The sequence below is a fragment of the Erpetoichthys calabaricus genome, chromosome 4 (assembly GCF_900747795.2).
Source record: "Erpetoichthys calabaricus chromosome 4, fErpCal1.3, whole genome shotgun sequence".
Classification (NCBI taxonomy): Eukaryota; Metazoa; Chordata; class Cladistia; order Polypteriformes; family Polypteridae; genus Erpetoichthys; species Erpetoichthys calabaricus.
The window spans coordinates 222928502-222937194 of NC_041397.2; positions in this window are offsets into that span (position 1 = coordinate 222928502).

Genomic DNA, 8693 nt, shown 5'->3' on the forward strand with positions numbered 1-8693 from the left:
ACTCCCGCGAGAGAGATTTTGACAAGTCCCACCCTCCACTCAAACATTTACAACCATGTCCGCGGTCCAATCACTTCTCATTCATGTGAATGCTATTGTCAGACACAGTTCCTGCACTATCAGCTCCAAGCGAGGTCATAATTAAAAGACAAAGAGTACAAGACAAAGTAGAACATTGTAAAGAGGTTCAAAAACGTTGGCGCGATACAGATGTAGAGCAGGTTAGAGATTATGAAAGTACTAAAATTTTAAAGTCTCAAAAAACTGATAGTAAAGATCGCATTAGCGCTAACTAATGGAAATTATTACTCGGTGAAATAACGCAACAGCAAAAAGAGGTTGAATATATGGACATAGGTGATATGACAGAAGTATGTAGATATTGCAGATCGTCTAATTCGTGTTGCCATCAGGGAAAAGTAGTGTTGCCTCCCAATGAAGAGGCATATCCATGAGAATTAAAAGTTTTGTTGTTTGGTGAATGTGAAATCCACATATGCGAGCAGCAGAGACAAGAAGAGGCTGGTGCGTAGCATAGGCTGGGGGGTTGTCGAGTGAAGTGAGCAGGGGGTGAGGCCCCCTAGTGTGTGTGTACTGTATATATATATATACATATATATATATATATATATATATATATACACAGTATAGGACAAACCATCAGTAAACTTGTACTATCTTGGAAAGTACTAATCTTATATAAAAATATAATTTTCCCAGTACTTTTTGACTTCAAAGAACGTGGTCCATTGGTGATTTGACATGGAAAGACCATATATGAAAAAATATAGGTCAATTTTTTATGCTAATATAATGAGATGAACATGTTTAGTCAGAGTAATATTTGATATTCCTGGAAAATATATACTTCAAGTTTGGGGGATTTTTAAAGACAGCGCCAGCAAGATTAAGCAAAAGAAGATTAAGAGGAGACATGTTTAAAATTATGAAGGGAATGAGTATGGTGGATTGAGAGTGTTATTTTAAAATGAGTTTATGAAGAACAAGGGGACAGAGTTGGAAACTTGTTAAGAATGAATTTTGCACAAACATTAGGAAGTTTTTCTTTACACAGAGAACCATAGACAGTTGGAATAAGCTACCAAGTAGTGTGGTAGACACAGGACTTTAGGGACTTTCAAAACTAGACTTGATGTTATTTTAGAAAAATTAAGTGGATATGACTGGTGAGCTTTGTTGGGCTGAATGGCCTGTTCTCTTCTAGATTGTTCTAATGTTCATAATAAAGTATAAAAAGCTGGAAATGTTCTGGACAATCAAAGCTGGTCTGGGAATAGCCATTACACCCTTGGTGTCTACTCATGGTAAAGCTTTCTATGGAGTCAAAAGTCTGTGACCCCACTGTAACATCATGCTGTTAGCCCACTGAAATGAACTGAAATGACATTTATCATCACTGATTTATTCTCTGGGGTGGTTGTTGAGATGCTTGAACCACAGTGACTGGCACAGCAGTCATTCCATGCCCGATAGATCATGCATCCTGGTCATTCTCATGTTTTACTGAATAACAACAAACCTCTTGACCTTATCAATATGCCATATGCATTGAGGTGCAGGCATGTTACTGACTGTTTGGAAGAGCAGGTTGTGTTAGGCGGCAGGTGTATTCAGTGATAGGTGGCCAGTGAATGCAGGAGTGTAAATTGTGTCTTTTACATACCAAACACAGCACACCTTTCTCAAATCTGCTTAATCCAATTCAGTTTCACATGGGGCTGAGGCCTACACCAGCAGCAGCATGAGGTGAATGGCAGCAACCAGCTCTGGAAAAGAGGACCAGTGGAACGGATGGATTACAGCATAAAATGAAAAGACATTTAACTTTTACTAGTAGTCAGTAGATGGCAGCAACAAGCCATAAACAATGTGAGTCCTTCCTACCCGATGTCAGCTTCACAGTTCAATGCAATTTTGAAAATGAACAATAGCTGTGTATTTTAGACATTTTCACAAAATGTTCACAAATAGACACAAAAGCTAGTCATCTCAAAATTTCAATTTTCTAAAATTACAGGTATTTAATAAACGTTTGTGTCAGGGCAGCTTATTAATGTTCCATTTTATGAAACTAAAAATATTTAATTTGCTTTTTAATCAATGTCTTCATCTGTGTCTTGATCAGTGTCTTTTACTTCAATGCATAAACGGGTAAATCTCTTATTTTAATACATTCCTGTTTATCATGGCACTAGAGAAGACCATGTTTTGCTTGAGGTCATCTGTGCATGTGACAGTACCACTACTACTAGGCTCATACCCTTACAGTTTATAGGTTCATTACTGGCACGTGAACAAAGTACACTGAAATTCATACTTTCATGTTCTAATCCACATGTAACACCTTGCCACTCTCCGGTGCCATGATTAATGACGATAGCTACTACTACCTTACCTTGAAACTTCGGTCTTCCTTACCTGAAAAATCTCAGAACACACTTCATAATACAGACTATTTACTATTAAAAACTTTATTTATATAAAATAGAAAACATTCTTGACTAAAAAATATTCCTTTAGGGACAAAAAGCAGTGGGACACATAGCCAATTTTGAGTTTAATCACTGGGCAGGTAACATCTGTACTACAAACCTTTTGAAAGAGTTGGGTGTTGTTGAACTAACACTTATAATGCTTGGTATGTAAAGATGTACTCAGACTTATGTTTCATTTGCAAATGGTGGTAAACATAACAATAATCCAAAAATTCAACACTTGCTGTCAGTGCAGGTGACACCTGCAGGAAGACGTTTTCAAAAACAGTCACACCCCACCCCTAAAATACACTACAGGTGTCAAACAGAACTTACACGGCATTGAAACCATTAGGGATTTATACATCAATAAAATATTTGCATGCTTAGTCACAAGAATATTTTATCATCAAAAAAGTTTTCCATTAAGTGCAAATCAGAAGATTCTTTATGAAAAGCTGTTCACTTTCTCTACTCTTCCTCCTTAATCTATTATTATGGCTGTTGCATACACTACTGGTACTAATAAAGAAATTCTTGTAATACCAATCCTTTGTATATTTTTCTGAATAATCTAAAACTGCATTAGTTATATGATCTTAAACACCTGACCGAATGCATTCTTCCTCCAAACATACACTGCATGCATCTCTCTCAGTTTAGAGTGGACTAGATCCTACTTGTCAGAGACTGTTAAAGTACTCACCTCCCTTGGTCATATATTTTGCTTATTGTATGTACTTATACCTTACAGGACTTAATTTTTCACCAATCTATGAGACAACCTCGGGATTACTATAAATCCTCATTCATTATTAGCCCGTTCTGGAGTAAAAATCAAAAGGTGCATTCGCTTGTCAAAATGTACAATACACTGATTTATTGCCATATTATTTTGCTCCAGTGGAAGAATGTGAACTCACTTGTTATAATACAAGAGAAAAATGATGTACAAAATTACAGAAAATTGTGCTTACAAATTCTCACCTGATTTCCTTAAAATCATGCTTACAAAGAAAATGCTAAAACATATTAAACATATATAAAGACCTGTGTGTGTGAGTGTGTGTGTATGGAGCAGTCCGCTCTGCTCACGCTCAACCACAGCCACTAGATGCATACACTATGCACCTCACTTCTCATTATGAAAGACCTGTGTGCAGCAAGCACCACAGCGCAACAATGACTTTGTGCTTAATGACACAGATGAAGAGACACAATGTTGAAATAAAGCAAATGCCGCAGCTCAACAATGTGCAAGTGAAACACCTCAGTGACGAAGGCAAAGGCTTTAAGGTTTCTCTAAAAACATTGTCTATCTGGAGGTATTTTGTCGAGACATAAATTTATAGGACTCATATGCCAGCGATACAGCTAAGATATGGTATCGCCAGTGTCTCCTTACGAAAGCTAGTGTGGCAGCAAGCACAGGTAGGCCCATGTCATCTGCACTGGGTAGTTCTTAAGAGTTAGCTGACGCCTCTCCAAGTTCACAAATATAGTAAAACTGCTAGGGAGTCTTTGGGTTATTTTTTGTTGTGAAGACCACATGCAGCTAGTTTCTTACATCTGTGTAATAACGAAATTTATGTTTTAACTTGCGTGTTTTATTTCAGGGTTAGGGGTTTATTTAGAGAAGATATACCTTTTAAGTAACTAAAGTGTGTAATAAAGACTATAACTTCATATTGAAAGGCTAGCATTACTTTTGATGGTGTGTATTTAAACAGGAGTTTAGCAAAAAGGACCTGAAAGCCAGGCAATGACTAATTACATCATACTGTCAGTGAACCGTGAATGAAGACAAGTATTGGAAAGCCTAGTGAAAGAAGTACATGTTTTAGAAGACATTATGGGCCAAATAATCAGTAAAGTCTGTTCTTCTTTTAAACCATCAGCTAAACAGACTGATAGTTCAAACAATGCATTTTAACACAGTGTTTGACTCTGGGATGCATGCGAAAATTATGGCAGGGAGACCAAGGATAAATTCTCAGTCTTATAATTTTTACTAATGTCACTTGCTAGAAATAGTGGTACAAAAGAAAGCACAGCTTTTGAGAGGCGCTAGATGCTATACAGCTTTTCAGAAAGGCAAATGTGAGAGATAAAATGGAGGGATGACATTCATCTTTTAATCTGAGAACACAGTGTTGGTGTGAGAGTTATGAAGTATTCACCAAAATATCATGCTGTCCAGGAACAGAAGTGCAGTGCCACATAAAATGTGTCAACGAAGGAAAGGAAGGCTGCGCCATGAAGGTGCTTTCTTTTAAGGAATGCCTCTGTTGGGATTACAACAAATGGCTTCTTTAAATTACGTGGACATCTCTCTCGGTTACACTGAAGCAAAGCTGGTGTATGAACAATGATCTGAATCCTTTAGGTTGTATGATTTCTTCTACTTTTGACTTCTAGTATTTCATTCCTGGTTTCTCTGCAAAAAAAAAAAAAACAAAAAAAGCAATGATTACTGAAACTTGCCTTGTTTACTGATATCATCTGCCCACTCCAGTGCGATTGTTCAGGGGATTCATTGTTTGTTTAGCTCTTTCATAGTCAATGACCAGAAAAGTGAAGCACAAAGGTAACCTGGGAGGAGAACTACCTGGCCTAGTCGAAGCATGTCTTGCAGTTTTGTTCAGGTGCAAGCGGTGCTTCTTCTGTTAGAAATGTGCAGCCCTTTCAGGGGTAACAATGAGGTAGCCAGCCTCAGGACCCTGCTAAGGTATTGAGGATGAGATTGGTAACCTTGGCCATATTGCCCTATTTCATTTGTACAGCCCTTGCAAAGGTAATGATCTAGAAAGTCCCAGCAGCAGTACAGCTCTTGGACTTTGCTAAGGTACTCTGAAGAATAGCCCTTTATGGGGAAGTGAACCAGGGGCAGTAACAGGCCCTTTGTCTCGGTTTTGTTTGAGATATGATTGATTGGTATGGTATGAGTAAATGTAACAAAGGTAAGTAATAATAATAATAATTCTTTACATTTATATAGCACTTTTCTCACTACTCAAAACACTCTCCACACAGGGAGGTCCCGGGAAGTGTACTGCAGGGTGTGAACATGGAAATCAAGGCTAATAGTTTAGGAATTTTCAAGATTAAATTGCCCACCAATATAAAAAAGCCTTAAGAGTTTCAAGTACCTTTCGTTAGTACTTATAAACAACAAATCAGACTTCCTCACTGTTTTATTATTTTTATTTTCTATTTCACATCATTTTGAGGCTCAGTTGTGAAAAACTAGGACGATACTTTCCCATCCAGACTTTGGACACATTCATCATTTCTGAAATTAATCCCTTCAGGATGTCAGAAACTGCAAATCACAGAAAGCTTGAACTAAACTGACATACGTGGAATGGCAGTGTGATCTTCATCCATTCCTTCAGGTATTCTACTTTAAAATTGCGGAAAGACAAAATGAACTCCAAGAGCATTTGGGGCAAGGTGAAAACCAACCCTGGACAACTGATAAAGGAGGAGACACTTGGGGTAGACCCCAAAAACAATATACAGTAGATGCCTTTATCAACAAAAAAAGTAAACAAGAGGGAATGATGAACTCTGGAAAGAACAAAAGTAGAAATGAAAAGAGAAAGTACAAACCTACAGCCATTTTGGGCCTTAACCAGCGCAGTATTGCATCATATCAATCCCCTTCTCACTGCCCAGCACACTCTTTGAGACCCTGACCTCTATTCTTCCTTCCCTTTGAGGCTTTATCCTCAGGTCTCCTCACAATTGCAGACTCGATGATCTCCTGGCCCAGAGGGGACTTTAAATCCCATTTCAGACTCACTCTGGCCCGGCTCTGGAGTTACTAAAATTGTACTAGTGATACCAGAGAAGAACTTCTTCTGTTGGCTTCTGGAATTTATGCATCACTGAACTTAAAGTACCAGATTTCCAATACTCAAGTTTTAGGAGGGAGTCTTGTGCCTTACATTGGCCCCAATATCTCAAAACAGTATCAGCCACAAAAAAACAACAGTTTTTGTAAAATAGAGTTAAATCTACAAAAGCCGTATTTGAATGGACTCCAGCACATCTGTGAGAAATTTTAAATGTCCAAACCTCTGCAAAAGTTAGGCTCTAGAAGGGACTAATGGAGCAGGTAGCGATACTTAATGAAGTGAACACTCAACATATAAAGAAAATGGCAGACAAGAAGAGTGTGAAGGAAAAAAATTATTAAGAAAGATGACCCAACTATTTAGATGACATAAAACAGAGACAAACAAAAGGAGGGGCGATGAAATCAGCACTAAGATAGCAGAGTGATGTCTGCCATACACTGACATTCTGCATCGCTTGGTGTATGAGAGGCACTTGTCAGATGTACACTGGTACTCCAAAATACATACTGTATATCACAAACATCCTATAAGTGCATCAAGAATTTCCTGGAGGCACCAACTGAACGAGTTTGCAGGAGTTGCTTACATCTTTGCACTTTTAACATTTGGTTAAGAAGACTGAGCTTTTGGACATTCTTCTGAACAAATGCTGGTGATAACACATTTTAATTATAAAATGTCTTTTACCTCAGCCAAACTCTAAACTTTACGATAATCTGCCATTTTAAAACAGTATTAGCCAGTGGTTCCCAAACTCAGTCCTGGGGACACCCCACTCCCCCCCAACTCTAAGTACCCAGCTCTCCACTTCTGGTTCTCAGAGAAGCTGAATTTATGTCAATGTACAGCATAACTTGAACTTTACTGGTTGATGACCCCTTCAGCTTCTTTTTGCATACAAATTTAATTTTACCTCTTGCAATAAAAACAGATAGGCTTCTTTGATGAAGTGAAGAAAGAAAAAATCGGACATCATTTTTTTCAGCAGCATCCCTTTGTTTTGGAATTTCATGTGACCAAAATTATAAATGAAGAATAGAATTAATGTTGGCTCAAAGCTTATAAAACATCTTATTCCACTGATGGAGTTAGGGAAAAGCTAAAGAAACCAAATTTTTTGCTTTTTACTGTCACCATAATTACTGGCTTAACTATATTTTTGTTTAAACTAATTGTGTAGCTTGTTTTATGGCCAAAAACATTACCGGATCCCAAAAAGCTGATATTTAACTGTGCTCCACAGTCTGGAGACATCATGTCAGGTATATGCATGTGTATTGTATGTGTGTTTGTGTACGTGCATTTGGGTGTAAGTGTGCTGTCACATACCAGCTTTCAGCCAAGGGGTTGGGACCATAGGCTCTCCATGACCCTGCACTAAAGACAAGACAGTTGAAAAAAAGAAAGAGTGGATACCTGTGGATACAGCATTCATGCTATGGATTATTCCACATGACCAGTCAATCAAAAGTGAGGCTTTTATTTGGTATTTGTGTGATTTAGTTTTACAGACATATGTCATTTTTAAGTAACAGGCAACACAATCATTTTGGAGGGATTGGACCAGACCCTGGTTAAATTGGAGGCTAGGTAACAGTGGAGTCCATAAAATCTTCCCCGTATTTGCATCATTTTTCTTATTTCCATAGGTTAAAATGGGCTCAGTGCGAGGCAGATGTACAGCAGATGCGACTGTTTCACAATTTGATGGTTTTGTATCTTGTTTCAGATGAGTTCCTGCCTTGCACTTTTTTACTTGGATAGGCCCAGATCCTAATAGCCATTAAATGAAGCAAATCGAAGAAGGAAAAAAGCCATGCTAATGAAATGCATTTGATTAAAGTGTACCTGGCAGGCTGGGGATGAAGGTTTGATCCTGACAAATCTCTGTGTACTTAGCATATTCTATACTTTGATTTCCGCTCGGTCATCTTGATCCCACTTACACTCAAAGACCACTTGAATGAGTGTAAGTGTGCACATGAGTGTGACCTGTAAAGGACTGGTGTTCGAACAAGGGAAGTTTCCTGCCCATCATTGTTAGTCGCAACTCCTGTAGCCCTGTAGTGGAAAAACAGCATGAAAATAGAAGGCTAGAGAGCTGGCTGGCAAACTCTGTTAACAGCATAACCACAAGATGAGAAAGTATTTGTGTCAAGACAAAAAGTGGCTTACCTCATAGTTTTATGGATTTTGTTTCCTGGGTTGACACAGGGCACAGGGCACAGGTCTGACAGGTCGAGGCATTGATTATCAACAGTTTTGAGGGAACAAAAAATTGTGCAAAGGGCAGCTTTCATGGAAGAAGTGATTTACAGTACATCAGGAAACAATA